Source organism: Platalea leucorodia (assembly GCF_965183815.1).
Source record: "Platalea leucorodia genome assembly, chromosome: 5".
In the NCBI taxonomy this organism is placed as follows: Eukaryota; Metazoa; Chordata; class Aves; order Pelecaniformes; family Threskiornithidae; genus Platalea; species Platalea leucorodia.
In genome coordinates this window covers 81,883,088-81,909,551 of record NC_138827.1, presented here as the reverse complement: position 1 = coordinate 81,909,551, position 26,464 = coordinate 81,883,088, and the positions used below count along the sequence as shown (strand labels likewise).

General features: G+C 38.0%; 1 protein-coding gene across 2 annotated transcripts in view; it reads right to left on the bottom strand.

Annotated features, from left to right (window-relative positions):
• COBLL1 (cordon-bleu WH2 repeat protein like 1) overlaps positions 1-26,464 on the bottom strand; it is an 85,663-nt gene that overhangs the window by 58,628 nt on the left and 571 nt on the right. The gene's annotated exons all lie outside the window — the stretch shown is intronic.

Sequence of the window (26,464 nt, the reverse complement as noted above, 5' to 3'; positions counted from 1 at the left end):
TATACTATAGTTATAAACTTTGTCATGCAAGTTTCAGGTACTTCCTCAAAGCGAAGTAAACACGAGACAATGGAAAAATTATACAGTTAATCACACTGGGATCGATACTAAAATCTGTAATGAAAAGCCCTCCCCTTTTTAATGATGGCATGAAATAATTGAGATCAGAGTTTGTTTTACAGAAGCTGAAACTGATTTATAGGAGGGCCTTTGTCCCAAGGGGGTAAGAAGCCGTCTGGGGAGTAAAAGCCCACAGTTGCAAAGACGGTACGTGGGAAGGAACATGTCTCAGGTTCCCTGCTACCCATAAGACAGGAATGAGGAAGAAAAATACAGCGTTCTTTCTTACTTAATATGCACACACACAAACTCCTTACTTCAGATAAGCACATATCTTTGGAATCAGTATCACGGACAACTAAACTGGGAGTGTACCATGCCAACTTCTGGAAGGGGCGGCTAGTCATGCTTGGGGATTCTCTCTCGCATTCAAAAGAAGAAAGCTCAGATCAACAAAGTTGAAAAGAAGATAAAAAAATATGCCTTCCAAAATACAGACTTCATTCTAGATATAGCAGAGACAGTATGGTACCATTAACAAAACAGTTTAAAATATCTCCAAGAAGATCAAATGTAACAGGCTAGCACCCTGAAAGTGCTATTTGCGCCATTATGATTTAAAATTTAAAAAAAAAAAAAAAAAAAAAAAAAAAAAAGGCTCAAGATTGGTTTTGTCTGTTTCAAACCATAATTCTAGAGTAATATTCATAAGAAGTGCAAGTGCTCCAGTCATACTCAATGTCTATTATACATGTTATAGTATTGGTGAATCTACTTTTTTTATTTTATTTTTACAAAATCTACAATATAATCCTAGAAAAATACTCCTGCCATGAGCTATCATTGGGGGGGGGGAAATGTATTTTACCTTGGCAAAAATTGACAGAACTCATATTTCATCTTCCACCATTCTAATATTTTGCTGGAACACCCACTTGAATGTAGAAACCCTCCTTGCACTACCTCAACAGTAGCTCATAGGCTCCTTGAAATTGCTACTAGATAAACCAGATATTCTAGAAACTAGGTACAACACCCTATATTGCATGGGTGTACAGCTCATCACACATGCCATACCGTCTGTGCAGCCTGTCTCCTCTGTGCAACAGTACAAAACAGATGCTTAACAAAATTCTGTATATTAAAACATCCCAAGTTCTTATAAGCTCTCCACAGAGCACGACTTTCAGCTTGATTTTCTACCTACTCAGAAAAGATTAAAAAAAGAAGTGATATATTCAAACACTTCCATTCGTGTGGAGTACAAATACTGAAATCCTATCAAATGAAAAAGTTTACAAAGAACAAAATGAATGAAAGCAGGAGGAAAGAAGAAATGCCAACAGTACAGTTTAATGAAGCTGAGTCCTCCTGGACCAACAAAAAAAAAAAAAAAAAAAAGAAAAAGAGACAGAGAGAGAAAAAGGGAAATATTTACTCATGCAGTAAGAGGCCTCTTATGCCATAGTAAGTTCACAAATGTTTCTAGGTGTCTTGCCTTGATGTGCTGCTAAAAAACCATTACATTATTGTAGAGTGATATACCAGCCACAGAACATTTGGTCTGCTTACCTGATATCATCTATTTTTAAACTTAGGCATACGATACACCAAGTTTTTTGATTCAGTGTTTTACTTTAGCCCTGTAACCTTTGCAAGCCTTCAACAGAAAGGCAAACAGTTAGGGTAGGTGGCTATTTCTGGCATTTTTTTTCCTATCAATCAGTCCTAGATAGACACAGCATATCACAGAACACAAGGAACAGCATGTATCAACACTGGGGTTTTTTGTTTGGGTTTCTGATTTGTTTTGTTTTCCCCTCCCCTTGTGGACTGTTTGTAAAAACCAAAAAAGCACCTTCTCATAAAGGCTCCTAAAGAGAGAAAGTGTCACATTAGCTCATCTACAAAAATTTTTTATATTTTATTTTAAAGAAAGATATAGACAAAAGTACCTACTAGAAAGATATGGAAGGGCATACAGCACAGTCATGAATTTCACTTTCACAACAGCAAGCACGATTCTCTTTCCCGATGACATAAAGTGCCATCACAGACACTAACAGGCTTTTATTCACAATGCTGAAGTCTTACCAGAACTTGAATTATATGGTATACAATTTTTTAAATGTATTTTCTTAAAATAAAATTGCAGTCTTTTTGTGATCTATGGAATGAAGTGAGACGTTTTGGTAGCCAAAATTCTACTACAGGAAGGACTCAAGCCAGGACCTGTGATACACAAGAATGTACATGCACATGTACATTTCAACATTTTAGTTTCCCTTTTAATCAGAATTGTCCCTGACTTACATCTGAGTCATTTGAAAAACATCCACTGAACAAAACCCTAGATCTAAATACAGTGAAGTTGTTCGTTCCATTGCAACTTATAGCAGCCTGAAGAGATTCTGCAATAACTACCTTAAATCACAGACACTTTAGTTTACACATCCCCAATACTGCAGAAGCCTGATGTGTGGTAGAAAGAGCAAACAAGCTTCCTAAATAAAGACGAGTAATCAAAAACTTCTCCATTACTTCCCCTCACATCCACTTCTTCTACCTTTGGTTGTTCCTACCTGGAAATCCAGGCTTCCAAAAGGATGTATTTAACTGCTGGTATTAAACCACTCAAAACAGTTTTATGAAAATAAAGTACAGTCTTTCAACTGTTTCTTTGTAAGCCTTTTGGTCATCATTTTGCTTAGATACACACTGCATTTATATTAAATATAATTAAAAAAACCGCTACACTTCTTGTTAAAGTATGGAAATCCTTCTGCCAACACTAGAAGAAGAAAACTCTGCATTTTTAATTCTCACTATTTAAGACTTTCCAACTCCACATAACAAACAGTGCAACCTACAGGTATGGAGTATAGTATCAGGTATTTCTGCTGCTGGCCTTAAGATTCTGCAAGAACTCAGACCCCACATTCACACACCTCTACTTACAGTTTACAAGCAAGATACATGACTTCAGAAAAAGACATATTTGCCTTCTAGAAAACACCAAGTATAATTTCTATAACTAGGACACAAATGTGAACACAAGCACCTGCTTATCAGAGAAAGCCTATACACATTAAACCTACAGCTTGATACTTACCATGCTCTCACATTTAACATTCCTGTCACAGAAAAATACAAAGCCCTCAATGAAGACGCCAAAGCTCAGTGGTGTCTGAACAACACACGCCGAGGCTTTGCTAGCCCAGACTCGATTTGTCCCCTTAGTCACTCGTCCTGCCTCCGCACAGCGCAAGTAGCTCTGGGGCAGGCAGCAAGCGCTCTGTGAAAGCAAGGAAACCAAGGCAGCACGATTATTAAAATAAGTACTTTTGTAGCAAGAAAATACTGAAAGCACGTTCAAAGCATTACAATAGAAACTCTTACAACATTAAAAGCACCAATTTTAAACGCTCAAGAATGTAACCAGACACCCTCCTTGGACTGGAGAGTGGCAGGTCAGCTTTTGGTACATTGGGGCGAAGTGGCGGGCTGTGGTGGCAAACCCAGGGACCGGCTGCTGAGGCTCCTGCATTGAGCGATGATGTCGGTGCTGCCACCTAGGCAGAAGGGGCAAGAGAGGTGGTTCTGTTCCCTGCCAGAATGGCAGGAAGAAAATACAGATAGGTGAAACCCTGCCTTTCATCCAGATATGTTAGTAAGACTAAGCTGGCTGTGAGGAAGAAAACAGATTCTGCTCTCTGAGGCAGGCCAGGCAGGTGAAGTGCTGAAAAGTTCCTTCCTATATGCTTGCTTGGCATGGAAATACCCTCAACGCTGTATTACTTCCTACACGTGAAAACCACAGTCCTAAACCTGCAGGTACTTACCCCACCAAGATCTGAGCGACTCTTTAAAATGGTGCAAGGCAAAGCACAACATATCCCTCAAAGCATAATGCTACTTTAAGAACAAAGTCTCTCTGACATCCTTCAATTAAAGTCAACAAAAATGCAGATGTCTTGCATGCAAAATAGTATCAACTATCTCCATAAGAAACGTTATGTCCACCTAGACCATCTAATTTTAAAATGAAACCATCTTCCTAGAAAACTGACTACCTGGAAATAAACTACATGCATACGCAGCATGGCTGGAACAGATGAGACCAATTAACGTGCTCCTTCAAGTTATGGCTGTGAATTGGCACATTTTGTTGCTTTCCAGCTCCAATGTGATCTTTCCTTTTCAATGTCCAAACCAGCTATTGCTTAGGGATTTGATGCAGTGGGTGAATGAACCGGTATTGCTCAGAAATCCTCTTGCTGGTTCTCCATCTAAGCAGGTTTCAGCCGGGACAAATAATTCTGCCTCACAGAAGTCAGGCAAAGAAATGCGCTATACTATTCTGGTTAGACCAGGTCTGCAGCCAGGAGTACAGACATTTTAGAAGTTCACAAGTAATCTTCCTGCTGGGGATGAGGAAACAGAAACTGGTTAGTTTAAAAGAAGCCATGAAAAAAAAAAGCCACGGGGTGGCACTGCAGGTAGGCTATATTTTGAAACTGCTTGGTTTCTTACTTTTTTCCAGGCAAATCAGAGCATATCTAATCCATTTGTATAAAACAGGAGACTGGTTCATTAGCTTTTCCTCAAATATTGTATTGTCCAGCAACAAATATCCCTAGAATATAAATCACATCTTAAAAGCAGTACTCTACTGCAGAGATATCGGGGTATAAATTCATTAAACGGTATTTAAGAGCATAACACAAGAATGCTATTGTAAAGATACTCTAAGACTTGATGCATATTTTGGGTTTGTCAGTTAATTTTGAAACAATTTTAGAAAAAATCTTCATAAAGCTTGTGCATTTTCATACAAAAGCTAAAGAATTTTCTTTGTACCATGACTTTTTATCAATATTGAGGTGGCAAAAATCTCTAAACAGTTCTCTCTTCCTCTGAAAGGAAGGACAGTATTAACTTCTGAGAAAGCGAATGAAAGCCTGGGAAAAAGTCTTAATACTGCACTCAACACTATCACACCCTTTTAAAACATTTTCCTTCTCATGTATAAAAGAATCATCCATCATTTCATCCAAAATAGAAGACTTAGTATAGCGATATTTCAAAGCTAGACTTAGCAGTCTATTTAATCTGCTTTGTTAGCTTCTCCTCTCCCAAATTTCAAATCCCTGGCACTTGAGTTAAAAGCCAAAACATGTGGAAGAAAAGCTATTCCTGTTCATTTAGTGAAGAAACTGATTTTCAAAGATTTGGAGGTCATCCAGGATTGCAACAGTTACTTTCCCCTTTCCAAAACAAAAGGTTCCTTCAAGGTATAAACCTGATATTTCAGTAAATTCTAAGCTAACAGATAATATATGACTATGCACGACCATTTTAGTCACCTGAAGTCCTAAGTCATTTTAAGTTTTCAGTTTGAAAGTATGATCAGCAACAGTCTTCCTTGTCAATGTTTCTAGTAATAAATGAAAATAAGCAAAAAGTTGTATTTTAGTTCAGTTGCATCAGATTACAAACTAGAACACCAACTCATCTGCTGTCATTTTTCTTACCCCAGAGGGCAAGAATTCTAAAAAACAGAAAGTTTTATTCCCTCAGACAGAAGTTCAAGTGGATTGGTAATTATTTCAACTGCCAAGTAACTATAAACCATTCTTTCTGCTACAGGATTGCTCCTTGTATTTCTTAAACTGTTTGTATATGGAGATTATTTTGCTATTAGATAGCATTAATATATTGGCACAGAAATACGCCAATATAGCAGTGACTTTAACATTCGATAAGGCAGGTGATTATGTAACAGTATTGATTTCCAAAGCTATACAAATTTGTTTTGAGCATATTATTTACCTATTTTGCTGACTCTTATCCTAAAGCACTCTACATTCTAATAATCAGTTTCAGAACATGTGCCTGACAAATAATAAAATAACAAGTTAGTGACCTGGTAAAATAAATTGATTTTGGCACCAAAACCTCAGTGCCTGGAGTCAGTATTTCTTAAAAATCATGTATTTAACAGAAAAGTATTTAAGACTCCCCAAAAAATCCTACCAACCAACAACAAAACTCGAAGGAAACTACTTATTACTGAAAAGATTTAGCTATTATTATTTCCTCTGCTTGGGTTTGGAGAGCAAGGGCTTCTGCTGAAGTGTTTGCCTGTAGACACTGAGTGACTATACTTACAACACTTCATATGATAACTTCCCAGTTCATCAATTATGTAAACTGTAACATTGTTTACATACAACACAACAAGGTCACGTGCTGATGCAACTACTGGAAGTGAGCTCCATTAATTCTAAATAAAATAAACTATTTAAGTTAAAAATAGACACACTAGATGCAATTTGATGGTGTTTCAAATAGGTTTTCTGTCCACCTCTGTTGCTACCTAGACCATTATTAATAGAAAGCTAAATGGAACTGTACAAATTTGGGAAGTAGGTACTTTGCTCATCAAGGCCATACCCTTAAAAGTATGGCCTCTGAGAAAGCTGTGCATAATAAGATATACGGAGGAAGTAACTAGCACATCTTCTATTGGAGTTCTGTCTTCTTCTGCTTTTTAATTTCCATACTTAAGGCAGAGTAGTGTTCACATTTAATCTGTACATATCCTGCACAGGTGAAATAATGCCTCAGGATGGCGCTAGGAACCCTATGCAATTAAATTGCTAATTTTGCTAATCATATTGCTAATAATCAAATTGCTAATCATAATTTCAAAACTAGACCATGCGATAAGCTTCCATAGTTGCTCATTAATAACTTGAACAGCACTTGGTCTATGATACGGCATTACAGAGCTTTTCAATTCTAGATGAGAGGTTACAAACACACGCCAAGAAAAAAAAATTCAAATACTAAAATTTTAACTCACAAAAATCAAATACCAAAAAAAGGATTCTGCCAATTCTAGTCCTGTCTCACCCACTGTAGAACAACAACAACAAAAATCAAAACAACCCCCTATGTTTTCACATCTCAAGTATCTGAGAACTTCATATCTATTTATTTATGCAGATGACTAAGAAGTTCCCTTCGTTTTTCAAATATCCTAGAAGAGAAGTATTTGTTCAAGAACATAAAGAACCGAAATTAAAAACGGCTGCATAGCTTTTGTCACTGCAACACAAAACATTTATATCCAATTGTTAACAACTGCAGTATCACACAATCTTACGCTCTTCCTCAGAAGTGCAATCAATATGTAGCCCAAATTTCTACACAACCCACAGGAATTTAGATATAAGAAAACAAATTTAAAAAAGCAAAACACACCCCCCGCAACAACTATTCCTAGTCAGCACTGTGACACACATTCTTACATTCCCATGGAAAGTTAACAGTACAAGGAGCATGGCCACATGTTCCCTTGAGGCCACGCACAACTGAACTATTGGACAAAGAACAAGTTCTGGTCCCCATCACTTGCACATACACATAGATCATGGGAACTCATTTTCTCTGGGTCACTTGGCTACACAGCCGTGTGTGTGTCATTTGTTTTTAGAACACAAATGTCTTCCTTTAAACGAACAACCAATTACTGCAAGATCAAAAAAAAAGAAAATCCAGAAAAGACAAAAATATCTGTATTGCTAGTATAGCATGCTTCACAGCATAAGCTAAAAACATATGCAAAACTCCAATTTCACTGAACAGTACAAGAGTATCTTATGAATACAAATTCTGCCAAATTAAAGACTTAAACAGCTTAGGCAGGTGACTATTTTCATCAGACCACTCCCAGGAGGAGTCCAAAAACTATGTTGCAGAAGACCCATCACACCATGACAATCTTGTCTCTGTCTCTTGCTGACAGATGACTAAAACTTATGCTAACTTTCTGCATTTCTCTAGGGGAAATAAATTTATTTTATCATCTACTTAAGAGAGATTAATAACAGTTATCAAGATTATCTAATGGATCAAAAATGTATTTCCACTCCTGGATTTCTACTCTGTTTTAAAATGTAGCCTGCATACATGAAGACTTCTTTAATGATTTCAGTCGAACTGGGGAGTGAATGTGCATGGAAAACTGATGTAATCACGTAACTGCAGCTACCATAATACGTAAGTGGTTTTGTGTTGAAAGTGCTGGGACAGCCACAAATTAAGTTTATTAGACAAAGTTGGTCTAATATTGACTCAGCCATGCAGATAGGGATCAGAAAAATAGGCTACGGCTTTATTTGTCACTTCAGGTATGCACAGGGGACCAAACAAGCTGTGACTTATGGCTAGGAGATACCAAAATTCACCTGTCAACCTAGGGATTACAGTAGGTAAAGATAAAGGAAGCAGACCGCATGATTCTGAATGCCTTTGCCATGCTCCTCATCTTCATAAGGTCCACCAACCCTTCACCATCTTCTATATCTAAGGACCAGCCATTGACTACACAACCTTACTGGACCCCACTGCTAATCACAGTATGAATTACTAGGCCACACCTTCTAACTACTCACCAACAGCCTGGCTCAGTCTGTTTTCTAAACAAAAAAGAAAACTAACATGGCTAAATAATGTTTGTTCATAGAACACTTCACACCAGTGCACTATTTCTGTGTGTGCAGTCACATGGTTTCTCAAGCTCACCATCATTTTTAGTCTTATAATCCTATTTTCTGCATATTTGCTGATGCAAAACAACAGGGTTGGATGGGGGATACATCTGTCACAGTAACATTGCAGACTATGTGAGACATTTTATTTAGACCATAAGTTTAAGTATGATCCAGCAGCCTTTAAAAATATTCTATACTATTAGCTTTCTGAAGTCAAAAGTGGCTAATAAGGATACCAGGTGGCTGTCAAAAGCAAAGAATCATAATGGCGTAAGCTTCTGAGAAAACTGCAAGACAAATTTTACAGCTAGGCCGAGCTATCATTTCTCTATCTTTTTACTGGTCTTTTTTGGCCCCAATTACATGGCTGCATAACTTTATCACAACTGATGCTAAGTGATGCAGCTATGTGACTGGTGAAGGAAAAGAGAGAATCATAGAACCATTTAGGTTGGAAAAGACCCGTAAGATCACTGAGTCCAACCATAAATCTAACACTGCCAAGTCCTCACCTTCTTCATTGGAGGGGCGAAACCGCCTCTTCAGGTTGGCCACTCCTGTTCATGTTCCTTTAATTTTTTTTAAATAAGAAAAAGAAGAAAGGAAATCGTCCCCACATGCTCATAGTGGGCAAACCCACAACAGCCCACTGGATAACACTGGCTAGTAGTCCCAGCCTTCCATGCTTCTTACATGAGGGGGCTGGACATGAACAAGAACACAAACTGAAACTAGAAGGAACAATCTTTCTCCTCCTCTTGAGCCTATGTGAAGCTCCACACTGTGGTCAGTGACAGCTGTCACCACAGATTCCTGAAGAAGAATATGTACATTGAGCATACTGGTTTGTGTACTTGGAATTCAAGACACTTAGCTTTCTTTAGAAGCTGTGTTAAGGAAAGTATGTATCAGAATTAATTTAATGTTTGGTGGATTATTTCTACGGTTGGAAACTACCAACACTGACAACATATACAATACTGTTATCTGAAAATATGCAGAACTTGTAAGATTAAGCTCTAGAAAACAAGGGAAAATGCTTGAATCAAACACTGTCAGTGAGTATACATATATGTGTAAGCATATGTAAATCAACAGAACCAGTCAAATGAGTAAACAGCAATTCTAGTAGTATTTACAGTTAGATCCTTTCACCTGCAAAACATACTCTTGCTTATATGCCACAAACAAATATGGATGGATGAATGGATAGCTTAATTTCATTAGCACAATGAAACACAATTCCATATATTCACCAATAATAAGGCTTGGTATTGTTATGTCTGGTCTTCCAACCAGAATTTAAGATTAGTCTGACTTAGTAGCAGGAGAGCCCAGTCTCAAGATGTACAGTGGAACTTGTTTATGATACTAGCCTGAAGATTTTTGGCTTTTTTAAAAACATGTAAGTACATTGCAAAACTACACTGTAAAACTCAAGACAGTAGAAACTGAAACTAGCTGGCTGTTTGCCAAGACAGAGCAGACCCTTTCCTACATTCTGGAAAAGGTACATACAAGCTTAGGTGCCAGAGGATCCAGTTACAGGCCTTGGTACCCCATCCTGTTTTATCATGTAGCTCTTTCTGAAGAATCTGAGTATTTTATAGCCAAAATCAAATCTGAAACTCCCACTTATGGAAGCTCAAGGGATGTAAATCATCTCCTTCCTTTCTGGGCATCCTCTGCCTTCGAATGTGAAACTATTATGTTCACGTCAGACCAAATTACCAAGTCTAGATATTTAAAGTCACATTAAGCTGATAACATTGCAATCAACCCTTTCAATTCTTTGATATGCCAGTTTTAACCTCCCGCCAGTCATCTTTATTTCCAATGAAATTATAATAATATTATACAATATAAAGAAACAAACAAAGCAGATCTCAAAACTATCACTGTTATTTCACTGGATTTGCTGTATGTGATTAAGCTTAAAAGCAAGTTGAGTGATCTCTTATACTTACTACTATTTCAGTATTGCACTAATTGCAGCAAGAATCCTTATACCAGCAAACCAAATTAAAATAGAAGTTGAGATATATCAGCTGGGACTATGAAATGCTATGGTATAATGCAAATATTCTACCTAAAAGGCAATTAGCCAAAACAGACCAGATAAATAAAAATTGGCTCAGGTTAGAGTACCTTCCAGCAAATACACTTGAACTTTTTCTGATGACAAAGCCAACATTTAACAATAGGAACCAGTGGTATCCCTGACTGTTGAAGCTTAAAGCCTTCCATGAAGTACCAGAGATGCTGTGAAAAACATGCTCCTTATGGAGTTTTTTAATCTTTTTATTTATTTTTATTACTGAAGATCTTTGCATGTCAAAACCGAAGCCTGATTAGTGAAAGAATTCATCAGAATTGATCAGCTTATTATACTTAATTTCTTCTTGATTTAACTCCCATGATAGCAGTTATTTTTCTGTTAATTGTAAGGTCAAAGAGGACCTCATGGAAGCAATAAGCAGCAGGAACTAAATAAACAGAAGACCGGATCTTTAATGCAAATGTGTTTCCTGGAGGAAAGGAGTAAATCAGTGCAGATAATGTAGTACAGAAGCAGGAACAAAGTTTAAAAAAAAAAATAAAAATCACATGTTCTAAAACAATCTGGTCAGAAGATTTCTCACTGGAACATAAGTAGCTCTTCAAAACCAGTGCCCTGCTGAGGAATTTACATGCTTGCCAAGGTTTAAGTTACTAATCAAAAGCAACAGCTATTTGCTTTGTGGATGAAAAGTTGTGATACTTGTTCAAAAATTTAAAAAAACAAACCAAACAAAAACATTACAATCATTTTAAGGTACAACACAACCTGCACAATGAGAACTCTCTGTATGAGTGTGCACCTGAGACAAGAACTCCAGAATACATCCCCCTTCATTAGAAGTTTTAACAAAAATAACACTGGCAGTATAATTAAGAGGCCTTCAGAGTACCGGACCAGTTCAACTAATGCTTAATGCTTTTCAAATCCAGCAGTTACAAGGTCACATCAGAGTAATTCCACAGCATCTCTCCTGATAACCATGCTTCTGGCCTGTTAAAGAACACCATGAGTTTATATGAACAGCTAGAATTTAAAATTTATCTTTAATGACCATAGGGCACAACTACTTAAAAGTTATATGCATTTTTCAAAATCACTGGTCTACCCTAAATCATTACCTAACCTTATTTGATGAACTGCAGCTACAGACACTAAGACATCTGATAACTGACAAATACGTTGTCAAATAAGTTAGTTTCTGGCCCCAGAAAAGGTTCTCCCTCCATAGAAATTACATATCTCTACATGTAATATGGTATCCTCCCAAGTACATCCGATATAACTCGATCTGTACTACAGAACTCATTGCGTTTCAACAAAAAGACTCCACTCCTGATTAATTCCTACAACTGCTTAGTACAGACATGAAACAAATTCAGTATTTTAAGACTTCTTCCTCCTATTCCACCCCTGTGAAAAAGCAGAAAGAAGCAGATTAGTGAGGCCCTATTTCTGAAGAAATACATCCATTAATTGATATTGGCATACAGTTACATCCCAGTTTTAAATCTAAAGTTATTATGTCAGCATTTATGTTAAAAATAATGGAAAGTGCTCCAATAGGTATCCCCTCAGAGCATCTCACCTCCAGTACTTTTGACTGAATAGTTTTCTAGTGTACACAAATAACGCGTACACAAGTGTGATTTAGAAAATAGCTCAAATGCCAGGAGTGTAGCTTGTTTAACCTAATACAATCAGTTCTCTCAACTGTGACAATTTATAAGAGTAATGAGTAATGTTCCAAAATAACAGCACTATTTAGCCCTTTAAAGAAGTTGCTATTTCAAATGTGCTACCGGCTGAACAAGACGACTGAAATGCCTTTTGGAACATTATATTATAGACATATTTTTCCTTAGGTATTACAATGACTTATTACATAAGCCTAAACAGCTCCTGCAACATCCTTCTCTCACAGAACTTCAGGGAAACATAGATAAGCAATAGTAAATAATACAAAAGTCATTCTTAATATCAAACTTCATAAAAAAATAAATTTGAAAGATTAATTTATAATTCAGTATAAAGTAAAATCAATATCAAAACAATATTAAGTTTATTCTGTAAAGCCTTCAAGAGTGAAGCATATCTGCTTTCTCTTACAGTTCTGCATAACTGACTCACCACTGTCGTCTTCTCACTTTCTTATCAGACTCCTTGTTCCTCTACCCTGTAGGCATCAGCAGCATGAACTGGTTTCAAATCTGATTCACGGTCAGGAGTTTTACCGCAGGAAGGCTAACTCTGCACTTGAGTACAAATACTAAGAGGTTGACAACTCTCTACTAACCAGTGTAAACTGCTATGCTAAAATCACTCTACCAAAATAGTTCCAGTTTTGAGGACTTATCCCAAAAAATTTTCTGTAAAAACACATGTAATATTACAGGAACATCAATTTAACCTTTATCCATATACTTATTGTTGTTCTTCTGCCTAGGAGAAACTTATATTTCTCAAATAACAATCTAGGCTATCCTACAGTGTACTACAGATCTACCGTGGGGGTTGGACTAGAGGATGGTCTCTTCCAACCCAAACAATTTACGATTCTATGATTTCCCTGAAGAGAAAAATAAACTAGTGGAAACCAAAAGCTGAAAAGTAATTCAACATATATATAGTGCTTAGAAGCATAAAAACTATTAATTTTAAAAACAAAATTAAAGGCAACACCATTCTAGTTGGCATTGAGGAACATTAGAACAGTACATTGAGTGCAACAGGGGCAGAGGAGCGCTTTAAAAGACCTTATGAGAATAAACAAAAAACGGCTTAGCCTATCAAACAAAAATTTAAAGGGGCTATAAGTGAACTCTTAAAAATAAACCAAACAGTTAGGAGAAGGAAAGGTCAGACATTAGCAAGGGAAGAAAGCCACCTGGCCATTTCCAGATGACATGACTAAGTGGACACAACTTGAACTGGCAGGGTTTAACAGGTAATGGGGAAACAACCCACATCCCCCTCAGTAAGTCACCTTTGGCTTGAATATAGGAAAGGGGTTTTCTATTTGTATAATCTAAGGAACCATAAAGAGATAAAAATAACCACATTCTGTTTGTCCTGTTGAATAGGAGATTAAAATAACTGGCAACGTTTTAAGTCATGCACTAGAGGTGGATTCACCAGGTCACAATTGGAAAAGGAGAACTGCCAGTCCTTGATAAGCATGGCAATTACCATTCTTTTATATACAGAACTACTCTAAGGGAGTACAGCTTCCTTACACAGCAATAATAGCATATCCTTTGATTTATACAGTAGTCCTCCAGCAATACAACCAACATCCTGTTTTCATCTTAAAGTACAGCTGGGCAGCTTGTCTACGGGCTTTATTTATCAGAGTTCCTCTTGAGTCCCTTCTCATTATGAAAAACAGCACCCTCCAATTTAGCAGCATTTTATCTTCCTGGTTCTTTCCTTCTGAAAATTCTCATATGGTACCTACCTGATCTACAGAGTGTATAGATGTATACTAAGTGCTTTGAAACAGTGTGACTGAAGTTTATAAATATTAACTAAAAAAAGTAACACACTTCTCCCACCCAAGAAGTCATGTAACGACACCCAGGAAAATTCAGAGAAAAAAGGATTTTCTTACTTCATGGCTTTCAGAGGAAAGGACAGAAATACTGCTCGAATGATCTAAGCTGTAAAATCTCACAAAGCCCTTAAAACATACACACAAATTCCTGAGATCTGAAACCGTCTCTAGAAGTTCTCCCTGGATTTAGAAGTTTTCCCTGAATATAAGAGAATCTCTGTAAAATGCCTAAAAGAATGTATCTATGAAAATTTTTTATTAGACACCTCTCAAACTATTTAATAATAATCTCAAAGCATTTAATAATTCTGTATCGTGTGTTATCACAATAGTCCAAATCCTGTCAGAAATCCAGTGTTTTCCACATTCCTACCCATGAAAGTAACCAGCCAAATAGCATTTTGAATGATTTAGATGCTCATACTCTGTAACCATGCAGTAACTCATGAACATGCCATTCACATGTTGTCACACTTTAGAAATAGAAAGACCAAGAGCGCTTAACTGTTAACCACTGTACTTGTTCAAAACAGTTTTAGAAGAAATTGTTGCTTGTTGAATACATTAAATCACTAAAAACTTAAAATGCAGAACGTATTGCTAGTTATGTCTACAAGAGATGCACATTTTTTACCAATTTCTCTTCAAGCAAGTGGTAAGCACCATGCCAGCAGAATGTCAGTGGAAACAAAAAGGCAATTACTAATACCAATATAGGGCAAACTTCTTAATTAGAAACTAATGACCCTGATTCAAGAGTACTAGAGAACCTTGAATGTGTCTACACTGGCCAAAGAAGGCCTGGGGTGGGGTGGGCGGTGGGGGTGAAAGGGGAAGGATAGGCAAAATTACCACCAACACAGCTACAGCAATAGCAGCTTCAGTGACAAGGTGTGTAGATCAGAACATCACCTAGACCAGAGCTTCTACTCCTGTCTGTAGTGGTAGGAGCTAGGTCAGGGACAAGCTGCAGATAGTTCATTTGCTAAAATTTCTCCAAAATTTATCCTGATTTCCCCAAACTTCACTGCAGTAGATCAGTGCTTCACAGAATGCTGTTATAAAACTAAAGTTAACATGCTGAAAAACAGAGCAGGTAATCAATCTGGAAAAACGTTCATGGGCAGCTATCTACACAGATGACAGAAGCAGAAAGAGACACAAACAAGACAGCGCTAAAATTTAGCCGCAAACTCTGTGAAATTGAAAAGTTCACCCTCACTTTACTGAGTAAAACTCTAAGTGCCAGTAACCTGAACCCAATCAACCTCTTCTAAGTGCCCCATTTTCTCTCTCCCAGTAAGGGTTGGGCTTCGAACGCCACCCAAAGGAGGAAATCCACGGAGAGAACTCTGGCTTCATATTGGAGAAGAGATTCGAGTTGTGGCTAATGGCGATCCGGCTGTTCTTTTGATACACATAAAACAAAAATGAGAATTTTTAGAATTTTTATTACATAGATATAAAGTTACTACCATAGTGCTGCTAGCTTAAAGAAGAAGGGCTCTCTTTAGATCCAGAAATTCAAAGCTGACACTTCAAAAACATCCCCAAACTAAAATATCCTAAGGTGAATACGGGCAAGGGAAGAGGGCCTAAAGCAACAAAAGCCTTGCTTAAACTTAAAAAGAGAAAAAGGAATTACCTCAGACTTTTGTGATTACAAACAGCTTATCATTGACTTCTAACTGAAGAAAAGGACATAAAGAAGCTGCAACAAACTCTACCAGCTCAACAGCAGCAGCAAACCTACTCAGCTCAGAAGACACTGAAACTTCCTCCCACCTAGGTTATCCATAAGGGAGGGAGGGAGGTATGCAACTGCTGTTAATTATTCTACTACTATCAAAAAAAACAAAACAAACAAACAAACAAAGGGGGGGTAGGGGGGGTGGGAATAGTGAATCTCCATACCCAGCGCCAGATCTCTGAATGAATCAGTCTTTCTCATAAAGAGTCACCAAACCACTTCTTTCTAACTGCCACTTAAACATTTAACTGAAAATATTTGTTAATTTAAGCCACAAATAAATACAATGGTACATAATACTGGTACAGTTATGTCAGTTTGAGGATGTGATTCACGTTTTCTAACAGAACTCATTTAACTGTCAGAAGCCAGAAGTTTTTTAATGGGCTGAGCTTAATGATTGAATTTTCACAATTTCAACAAATGCTGTGCTATGTTTAGCTATCCCTTCCCATCTTTGATAAAGCATCACATGCACTTTTACAAACAGACTGGAGATCTTTCTACCACACTGAGCATTTATTCACATGATACCACAAACTGACTCAAGGAAACGCTTACTCTCAGTGTATGACTGAGATGTGAAATGTGATGTGACAAGATGTGAGAAAGACCAATAACTGTAGATAGAGTTTTCCAGAGCTCATTGGGGTTTTATTTTATTTTTAAATGAAAGTTGAAAACTCATAAAATGATTACTTCTAATCTCGGAGCTTTTGTTCACAGGTAACAGAAGAACTCTTTACATACTCAACCATTTTTCCTTTCCGAGAGCATGTTGCTGTCAAATGAACTGCACAGTTCTCAATTAATCACGGTAGGATTTTGCAAGGGTATTTCTATCTTAAGTTGCTAAAGTTCTTCCAAGTGGCTCTGACAAACATTTGTTTACAAAATAAACAATTCACTAGGCACTTCTTTTCCTACTACAGATCTCTGCACCACGAACAGGAAAAGGCAGCATCAGCTTGTCGGAGTATAGACAGATTTCATTCAGCAAATGTGAAAGAAAATCCAGAAGTTCTTCTCTAGCAGAGACAGCATGTAGGACATCTGTCTCTTCTGCAGAAAGGCAGAGCTTTGACTGATACCATATAGATCGTTCCACAAGACCACTCAGTCAGGGTACCAAGTAATTTTAAAATATCTCCATCTACAGTCAACACGTATAAAATACTGCTTGGCACTGTATAGGATGAAATTTCAGCATTTATGTCATGTGTCATTATTTCCAAACATTCTCAATTCTACCATAAAAACTTATTCTGGATTAAGTGCTGCCTGTAAACCCATTAGCTGGCAGGCTTTACATATCAGAACTACAGAATCCAGGAAAATTTTTTTGGTACGTAAAAGCAGGAAGGGGGGAAAAAAAAAAAAAAAAAAAAAAAAGGAAGCCTTTAAGCAGTATCTTAAAGAACACCATCAGAAAGAAAAAATAAGAACCGATTGATTTGTTTGAATATTTCTAAAACTATCATAGCACCAAACTGCATTTTTTTTCCAAAATAAATCATTGTGTATTTTTATAGTTTCATTTCACATTTACAATTCATTGCATTTCCTCAGTTCTCCTTTATTCATTTGAGATTTACGGATAGAGAGGCATTACAGCAGTGTATTTTGGGAGGAAGACTGGAAAGTTTGTAAGAATGTTTGGGCAGTGGAAATATGAGAACAGTCAAAGATGCTTAGAAATAAGACAGAGATTCCAACAGTTCAGACAATGATGTCAGATCCTTATTACTTTTCCAAAATAAGCTGCCTCAGATTCTCTCCTATCCCCCTCACTATTGACAATCAGCTCTGAAGGAGTACTTTCAAAATGCTTTGGTTTTTCCATGCCTTCTAGATTTTCACCTTGCTTTTCTATAAAAGTGAACAAGCATTGCCTGGTATGTTGAGACTATTTCAATAATACCTGGGGGGGTGGGGGGGGGGCACGGCAGGACAGGGCACATGTGCCCTACACTGCAGAAGAACAATCAAAACAAAATCCAAAAGTTACCTAGGTTTCAAAATCCTCTGTTCCCTGTACATATGACTTGGAAGAAAAAGAGACCCCTCTCCCCACCCCGCAAAAAACCCAACTAACAAGAAACAGAAGCATTAAGGAACTGAAGGTATAAAGACACATCTGACCCAGTTCCATCAGTTCATTTCTACAACAAATGTCCTGATAACCTGTCATGCAGACATCAAATTAAATATATCTAATTCTGAGGAAGGACAGTATATAATACATTAAGAAAATTAATGCTACTGGCACAACAAAGTCATAAGTAAACTCTGAGTTAGTTGAAAGGAGAAAAATAATAAAATAAATCCTATTTCATGGCTCTAGCTATCACTGCTCCTCAAGATCTCAGCTCCAAGTCCTGCGATGTCTAAGGCATCACTCAGATGTAGATGAGTCAGCAGACGAGAACAGCAACTTCAAAGACAGCCAATGACCCCTCTTTGAAGTGCCATATGAAAGGGCCTGGGAAGCCCTTCTCCCCTTAAACACTGTAGTGAAAATACTCTCCATGCCCATGTAAGTACAAGGAAATAAGACGCATTAACCTAGGTAAAATGTGATGCGTAATATTTAAACACAAAGCCACATTTAGAAAAAGAAGAATCTATAGTTTCAGAGTGAAGTCAGAGGAAGAGAAATCAGAATGGGACGCAGGTAAAAAATAACAGATGGAAGGACCAAGCTGAAGGGCCAGGTTCTTTTTATATCTCAAAATTTAAAAGAATGCACAAGAACAGAATCAAAGAAGCTAAAAGCAGAAGGACTCTATGAAAGAGTTTAAGGACAGGGTCATACATTGCAAAATAGTTTAAGATAATAGGAGGAAGGAATCTCCTCCCCCCATAAAAAAAAACCCCAAACCCAAAACCCAAGTGTTGTCTTCAAGAGCATCTGCCACCAATAAAAGCAGCTGGGGAAAGACCGCTTTAGCTTCCCAATGTTTAAAACCACAACAGTTAAGGTGCCTTAGGAATTGTTATAATTCTTCAAAGTTCCTAAGCACGATCTATGAGAAAGGCTTTTAGAAAAGAAGCAGTAGCACACTGAAGTTTAAGATTCAGCAAAACAGGACTTTCTCCAAATAGTGAGTACTTTAAAAAATGAATGAGGTAAAAATAGCTCAAGGAGGGCGCCAAGGATGGAATTAGTGAGGCTACTTTGTAGTGTGGGTGGAAGGAGAGGATCAAAATTGCAGGCAAGGGGAAGTGAGACACCATGAATCAGAAACCAGCAGAGGATACAGACAAGTTGATGTCTGGAGACTTCATAGAGTAGACGGAGAAAGCAATAACTCTTAAGGAACGAAAGTTTAGGAACCTAGGGACAGCTTTCAACACATAGCGGTACTGATTTTTGAGGAATTAAAGTTTCTGAATTTTAAAAAAAAGAAAAAATTGTCAAAGCCCAGATTTCCGTCATGGCTGGAATTTCTGATTTCACACAAACTCCTGAAAATCATCAGAAATTCCACCTCTGGAAATTCTACCTACTACAAAATCACCATCAACTAACTAATTCCTTGCTTGTCTTGCGAACTAAAGAACTAAAAAAACCATACATCCATGCAACTAGTTTCTATGCTCTCAAAGCCAGAATCGTTTCATATTTAATTCTGCACAACATGCATTTTTAATTAAAAGAACAAAAGGTTTAAGTCCATACCTAGTAGTGAAGAAGGATGTACTTCATTTTTGCCTGAAGGGGTTACAACCCAGCATGGTGAGTTGTAAACATTTGTTTTCTCAACTTTGTTACTAACAGACATTTTGGCTCCTCTATTTTTTTTACTAGATCCAGAGACAAAACATTGTTCCTCCCAAGTAAAAAATGCTTTCAACATTGCTGTGACAAGAACAGTTAAACAATAGATACCTCAGTAGATTATCTTCTACCTGCAGTATTACGGCCAGTTGTTTTGTCAGTCTAGTGTGACAGTACAGAAGGACTGTACTACGTTTTACAAAGGTCAAGAGCAATACAATGATACTTAAACACATGGTAAAATAGTAAATGACAAAACCCAGACTTGACGCATTATTCTTCCCTATTGCCCTTCTAATTACCTTGAGACCTACACATAGAAAGTATCTGGGCAATAGTAACACAAAGTTTCCACTGCTACCCTGCTGATGGTCCCATACACTGGAACATTCTTATTTAACTCACTTTATTCAGCAAAGCTCCCAGCACGTCAAACTGGGGTGGGGGGAAAAGTCAAACTGGATGCAACATATAATAAAAATTCATTTTATGAAAATTACAGAAAAAGCAGTCCCTCCAGGCAACTTTGTCAATAATATGTTTGTATTATAGGGACAACTGAAAGAGATGCTTATGCCTTTCCCATAGCAAAACACTTAACCTGCTAAAAACCCATGTACAGAGCCTTAGTCTTTGGAAGAAAATGCATCTGAAGGTCTGACATGAAAGCCAGGTAAAATACAAAAAGGCAAAATTAATTCCCAACAGGAAACAAGGCCCAATAAATAATATTCAGGACTATTAAATTGAAAGGGGATTTGATTTTAAAGAAAAATACCCATGTTTCTAATGCTATAATTTTGAGATGGAGTGTGGGGGTTTTTTTAATTAAGACAGTATCACTTTGCAGGAAAGATGTAGGGCAAAGAACAAAATCTGTACCATTGCTGGTATTTGAGAAAAAGTCAAGCTCACATTTCTTGTTTAGCACAGAGTAATTGTTTGCATTGTTTGGGGAGAAGGAGAGGTCTGTTTGTTTGTTTTTAAATAAGAGTGATCTATGTTTTCCAAACCAAGTAGTTAGATTTCCAGAATAGAAATAAAATCCGAAGAAACGTGCAGAGAGGATTTTTAAAATACAGCTAAGAAAGTACAGCTTGGAGACTGTATCTTCAATGAAAACCTCTGTAGAACTAAAGCTTCCAACAAAACCTATGCTTTCTCACAGAAGAAAGTTTATGCCTAGCTAAAAATATTCATGTGCTCTATTTTCTTTAACTGAAAATAGCAATCCTGACAACCCTAATCTTGCAGCACAGTCGACATATATGCAAGCTCCCCAGGGAAACATTTTATAGAGATTAGGGGATCCATCCTTTAACCATCTACAGCACTCTGATCATTTACAACCACCCAAAGATACATATAAACGTACACGCCCCTTCTGAACTGGATAACCTCCCAGCAAACAAAAAACAAATCCAGGAACTCTCAATTCTGTAAAGATTCCCATGGTATTCCACTTCTGATGCATAAAGTGTTTCTTAAACTATGAAAAAAAATGCATGTTTATCCACTAGTCCATCATCATGCAGATTTTAACTCAGAACGCATCTACTGGAACTCCAGTTAGTAAATGTTTAAGTTTACTTTCTTACAAAGAATTGCATTTTTAACTGTGGGATCCTACCTTAGGAGAGAATTCAGGTGAAACTTCAAGTTTTTAATTGCTTGTTACAGCTCAAAACAGCATGGGGTGGTTTTCCCCCTTGAACTCTCCATTGTTGCATGATGCACAGTCAGTTTCCTCTTCATTGTGCTAATGCTGGGCATGGCCACAGAACTCTACAGGAGTCTAGGAGCCAGCATCTCAGCTTCTTGTCATCCTCTAATGCCCTGACGTCAGCTCTCTGAGTTTTAGAGCAGTACATAGTGACAGCAAATACTCACAGTAAAGAGCAACTCTTTCTCAAACAGCAGGCAGCTACGTGAACTTAAGTCAGAGTAGCAGGTCAGCTGTTGGGGAAGCAAGTGAGAGCCAGGTGAAAAGAAAGCGCACAAGCAGATCTGTTTTAACTTGCAAGCAGCCATAAAAAAGAACACCCAGCATTCCTTGTATCCACTCCATTAACAGAGCAACTCCTCATACTGACTTGTTAATTTCTAGGGGAAAAAAAAAATATTTAGTTGAGCAGGCATGAACATTGTTACAACTCCCATGGCTGGCTGGATAATTTGCTCCCAACACACATAGAACTACAACAGTGGCAGCTAGAAACAACAGCAATCAAGCTAGAAAAACTTGCATGCTTAGAAACTTTCTTCCAAGCTACCATCAAGAAAGTCAGAAGCAGTACTGGACTTCATGAAGGGAGACCTATTTAGATGTTACCAGATTACAGGAGAAACCATATATTTGTGACTTTAAAATATTCCTAGTGAGTTAATTTCTCTGTCAGATGACAGGAATCCTGTAAAGATCTCCAGTTTCCTCTGGAATCTAAGCTTTTGGTCCCCTACAAAAGAGCCCTTTTGGGCTCTTTTCTTCTTCCACCCAACACAGATGCGCCTACCCAACATAAACAGTGATCTTCAGGTTTACATAAACACTGTAATCTCCTTCAAAGTTCACCCAAAAATCCAGTAACAATAGAAAGAAAAAAACCTACCCTAAGATAACACTGAAACCCACCTTCCAGTCTCAAGCACTTTTTCCCCTCACTTGCTTTTGATACCTCACTAACGACTGGCTCTCACTTTTCCTTTTCGCAGGATACCATCACACTTGGACAAAGCTTTGAAATAACTCTGCTGATTTCTCTATTTGTGTATTACCCTCCCACACATTTTTTCACCCTAGTATCCACATTCCTCAACCCCCTAATGTTTCCTTGATCTCATTCCCACAGCAACACACTCCAACAGTGAACATTACCACTGACTACTCGATAGGCACCCAGCTATGACTTCAGACTTGACAAAGTTTGAGTAATCAAACCAGCTTTTAAATACCATGTTCAGTTCATGGCACCACTGTGTCATGCAACTATTTGACGTTGCCTTGGTTAAGGCAGATACATTAACAAGAACAACATAATGACCTCAAGAAGTATTACGTGTATGTTCAGAACTCAGTTGGCAAATTACCCTCTGGAATGATTAGCATTCAAGTGGCTCCTGATGGGGATCCACCCGCAAAGTAGCTAACTCCCCGTTTCAAACGGCCAGCAAACTCTATGGTCACAAATTCTCAAAGTTCTTTCCATTTTGTTATTCCTCCATTCGTTGATCTTTATCAGGGTCATGGGGGTGAGAAATAAATGAGCTATTTATCTTGAAGTCTTCAGTCTAAGAGATAAAGCACATCTAAGATTAGACCCATGCCAGCCCAACTTCTGATCCTAGATAGTGCTACCATTTAGTATCACAAGCCCAAAAAGGTCTTGCATTTATTCATAAATATATGTATACAATAACGCAGGATACAGAGCAATAGCAACGGCTAATTCATTGCAAGATAAAAATGTAGTTTTGGCCCTGACCTAAATTTCACCAAACTGAGCAAATTTAGACACACACACCCCAATCTGCTGCTGTGGCTTGGCAACAGAATGGTTGGTTTGAAGCTATTGCTACATTTTCTGCCCCATCCCACGCTCCACAACAAGGAGGACTTTCATTTATACTTGAACAAACCTGTGGCTCTGTTGTGAACTGACTCAACCAACAACGTGAAAGCAAGGCAGAGAGCTCAAAACAGTATTCTAAGCTTAATGCCAGGCACTTCTCAACACTGAGCCACAGCTGATGTCTCCAGAGATCCATTATCTGAAATGATTTGATAAAAACTCAACGGTTATACACACAAGAGAAAAGTTACATTTCTTGTTCTTTCTGAAAACATCTCTCCCTTCCCCAGACAGCCCTAACCATGTGAAAAAGCCTTCTCTCGTGTTCTTCTTATCAAACTTTTCAAATACATTCACCAGGCCAAGCAATCAGGGAATAAGAATATGAAGGCATACATGAGGAGTGTTCCTGGCAGTAATCTAACCAAGGCTTACAATACGGTTCTTCATGGTAAAAGCCTGTGTCAACTAGTGAAATCTACTTGGTAATGTAAAAATTCATTTACTCCAGGGCACAGGATTGCTATCCAGCAACAGCAGGAAAATTGTGTTCAAGAGGCAGGATACCAACCACAGACACTTTTTTTTTTTTTTTTGAAAGTATTAAAACACACATTTTCCTATCATCCCATAATGCAGCCAATACATAAAGCCAATTCAGCTCTGTGATGAACAGGAGCAGACTGTGTCAAGTGGCCTGGCAGGAGCACAGTGTCATGAGTGCTGCTCAGACTCAAGGCAAGATAGATGAGCTATAAAATGCCTTAAAAGTAGGTCCAGCCAAGTTTCTTCTCCTACCAGAAGAAACTATGTGTCATGTCCAGCCAGTTACTGGGCACACCTCCTATTCACCATATTCCAAAAAAATTCCAGCCAGTTACTGGGCACACCTCCTATTCACCATATTTAAAAAAAAAAAAAAAAATCCATTAGGAGCTGTTTTTAAAAAATCTTTACTGATTTACTTTGATTGGATGGTGAGAATAACACTGGCATACACCCCTGCATTTTTTCCCCAAATTCAAGCAAATATTTTTATCCACAACCAGTTTTAATAACCAGTTTTTCAATAGAAAAGCATAATCCCGCATGCAAAAACATTGTCTTCCAGGATATAATTACAGGGTCCTTTCCCAAAGCTTGACCTCATAGAACTGATAACAAAATTCCATATTGAAGAGCCACCAATGATTCAGTTATATAGAAGTTCCAAGGCTAAATAAACATCAATGCTTGAAAACTCAGAAAACACCTTCAACACCTCTATCCTTCCTGGCAGTTAGCATAAATAGGCTTTCTAAGCTGTCAAAAGTTATCAGTAATTACACCACATAACTTCAAAAAGTGATTTAAGAACACATTTACTGGGAAACAATTGTCAGCTGTGGATTAACAACATTCTCCACCTGGCCAGACAGGTGAAGAAGAGATATAATGCAGTATCATATCACTTGGTAATTCATTTAAAGAAAATTGCTATTTCAACTGAAATTCTTCCCAGATTGCACAATTTTTCCTATTATCTCCAAGAGAGAACCGCAGTACTGCTTACTATTCAAAAACGTATCTGTGGATCATTTTCAGTAAACTGGGAGTTGGCATTTTTTTTCCTCAAATCCAGCATTTGGATGAGCAAATGAGACCATCTTCAGGAAATAATTAAGACTGCCAATAAAGAACTCCTGTTGTAACAAGAAAGGAATGGTAAACTGATTTCTTAAGTACCAAATTACATGGGAACAGCTGATAAAAGGCCTGAAAAAATATCTGCAGGGCTAACGAAAATAAGCACTGCTGTTAGCTACATGTCTTTCAAAACTGAGATGTGAATGCTGACAGATGCTTGAAGTCACATTAAGGGAACAGACTACTTTTCCTGACTTAGAGAAGTCAAGCAGCAGCCAAAATTCACTATAACCAACAGCTTTACAGCAGGCGATAGGCCCAGAGAAGCTGTCAGACCAACCAAAATTTTAATTGTGCCTTTTTTCTTGCTTTCATGTTCCTGCCCACAAGTAAAACTGAGGACCTTCAAGCCACACTGTTTTAGTCACTTCCTAACCTGGTATCATGCTCTACTATCATACGCTCAGTCCTTTCAACTGTGCTTACATACCCTGAGTCTTAAAAATGCAGTAATTATCTATACTGTAATTATACCTTCTACACTGATTAACAATATAAACTTCATTTCTCAATGGCCATACATAAATGTGGAATTGCCACAAGGCCCTAAGTGAATAAATACCCCTCCTCTACGAGCCTTCTGTATTCCCTACGGTCATGATGTCAAACCAATCTGATTGCTACTGCAAATACTACAGTAAATTACCATCAACTGCACCTGCTTATCTTGTAGTCACTTGGTCAGAAATCCAATGAATCCATTTTTGCATATGATATGGAAGCTTCAAGAAAGTCTTGGTGTTAAAAAATACACTCACCATGTATTTTGTCCCTTCTATTTACAGATAACCCCATCAGTCTTGTCAGTATTTTGAATCTCTCAAGTTCCTACTGAAGTTATTGAGTGAATTAATTTTCTTCAAACATACCTCACTACTTAACTCAAACAGAAGTCCCCCTCCTCCTGATCTACAACTGGGGTAGTTTTACTTAATTTAAAAATACATTCTTTAAAGTTACATCTTCTGACAGATTATAAGCAATTTGTGAGAGGAGCCTAACATTTAAAAACAAACCATCTCTTTTACTTCTCCCAACAGATGCTGCTTGTTTATTTTTTTTTCTCTTCCAAGGCGGGCAGTTACCAAAGCACCGAGAAGCGCCCAGCTCTCCCACGCCGCTACCACCGCTCTTACACAGAGAAGTGGGAGTTGACACACGCGCCCCTTACAGATGGTCACACTGGGAAATTTTGCGTTTCAGAGATTTCACAGAGGAGCCGATCCCGACACCGAAGTGCTCCCCGACAGGTACTGCACTAGCGGTTTCTGGCAATACCGCAGCCCGCCAGAGGTACCGGGACGGCGACGCCGGCAGGCAGGTCACGGCTCGTCCCTGCGGAAATGCCCCCGGCGAGGGGCGAGGGCTGGCGGTACGGCCCGCACACGCCCGCCGCTCCTCCGCCAGGCAGCGCCGAGGAGGGCGCCGGCGACCCGACGGATTGT